Source organism: Stegostoma tigrinum, chromosome 5 (genome assembly GCF_030684315.1).
Source record: "Stegostoma tigrinum isolate sSteTig4 chromosome 5, sSteTig4.hap1, whole genome shotgun sequence".
NCBI classification, from domain to species: Eukaryota; Metazoa; Chordata; class Chondrichthyes; order Orectolobiformes; family Stegostomatidae; genus Stegostoma; species Stegostoma tigrinum.
This window is the reverse complement of record NC_081358.1, coordinates 76,172,981-76,175,480: the sequence shown is the minus strand read 5'-3', so window position 1 is coordinate 76,175,480 and position 2,500 is coordinate 76,172,981.

The window sequence follows — 2,500 nt, the reverse complement described above, 5'->3', positions numbered from 1 at the left end:
CAGACACACGCACTCTCCCAAACACACACACACACGCACTCTCCCAAACACACACACACACACGCAATCTCCCAAACACACACACACTCTCTCCCAAACACACACACACACACACACACACACGCTCTCTCCCAAACACACACACACACGCTCTCTCCCATACACACACACACACACACACACACACACACACACGCTCTCTCCCAAACACACGCACACACACACGCTCTCTCCCAAACACACGCACACACACACGCTCTCTCCCAAACACACACACACACGCTCTCTCCCAAACACATGCACACATACACGCTCTCTCCCAAACACACACACACACGCTCTCTCCCAAACACACACACACACGCTCTCTCCCAAACACACACACACGCTCTCTCCCAAACACAGGCACACACACGCTCTCTCCCAAACACACACACGCTCTCTACCAAACACACACACGCTCTCTCCCAAACACGCTCTCTCCCAAACACACACACACACACACACATACGCTCTCACCCAAACACACACAGACGCTCTCACCCAAACACACACAGACGCTCTCACACAAACACACACACACACACACCCAAACACACACACACACGCTCTCACACTAGCACACACACACACGCACTCTCCCAAACACACACACACACGCACTCTCCCAAACACACACACACACACACCCAAACACACACACACACACACGCTCTCACACTAGCACACACACACACACGCTCTCTCCCAAACACACACACACACACACACACGCTCTCTCCCAAACACACACACACACACACACGCTCTCTCCCAAACACACACACACACACACACACACGCTCTCTCCCAAACACACACACACACACACACACACACACACACACGCTCTCTCCCAAACACACACACACACACACGCTCTCTCCCAAACACACACACACACACACGCTCTCTCCCAAACACACACACACACAAACACAAACACACGCTCTCTCCCAAACACACACACACACGCTCTCTCCCAAACACACACACACACGCTCTCTCCCAAACACACACACACACACACACACGCTCTTACCCAAACACACACAGACACTCTCTCCCACACACAGACACACACACACGCTCTCCCCCAAGCACACACACACACACGCACTCTCCCACACACACACACACACACACACACACACGCTCTCTCCCAAACACACACACACACACACACATGCTCTCTCCCAAACACACACACACACACACACGCTCTCTCCCAAACACACACACACACACACACACACACGCTCTCTCCCAAACTCACACACACACGCTCTCTCCCAAACACACACACACACACACACGCTCTCTCCCAAACACACACACACACGCTCTCTCCCAAACACAAACACACACACGCTCTTTCCCAAACACACTCACACATGCTCTCTCCCACACACACACACACACGCTCTCTCCCACACACACACACACACACACGCTGTCTCCCAAACACACACACACACGCTCTCTCCCAAACACACACACACACACACACACACACACACACACACACACACACACACACACACACACACACACGCTCTCTCCCAAACACACACACACACACACACACGCTCTCTCCCAAACACACACACACACTCTCTCTCTCCCCAACACACACACACACACACACGCTCTCTCTCACACACACACACACACTCACACGCTCTGTCCCAAACACACACACACGCTCTCTCCCACACACACACACACACACGCTCTCTCCCAAACACACACACACACGCTCTCTCCCAAACACACACACACACACACACACACACACACACACGCTCTCTCCCAAACACACACACACACACACGCTCTCTCTCACACACACACACACACTCACACGCTCTGTCCCAAACACACACACACGCTCTCTCTCCCAAACACACACACACACACACACACATGCTCTCTCCCAAACACACACACACACACACTCTCTCCACACACACACACACACACGCTCTCTCCCAAACACACACACACACACACACACACACGCTCTCTCCCAAACACACACACACACACACGCTCTCTCCCAAACACACACACACACACGCTCTCTCCCAAACACACACACACACACACACGCTCTCACCCCAACACACACACGCTCTCTCCCAAACACACACACACACTCTCTCCCAAACACACACACACACACACACACACACACACGCTCTCTCCCAAACACACGCACACACACACGCTCTCTCCCAAACACACGCACACACACACGCTCTCTCCCAAACACACACACACACGTTCTCTCCCAAACACACACACACACGCTCTCTCCCAAACACACACACACACACTCTCCCAAACACACACACACTCTCCCTCTCCCAAACACACACACACACACTCTCCCAAACACACACACACACTCTCCCAAACACACACACCCTCTCCCAAACACACACACACACACACGCTC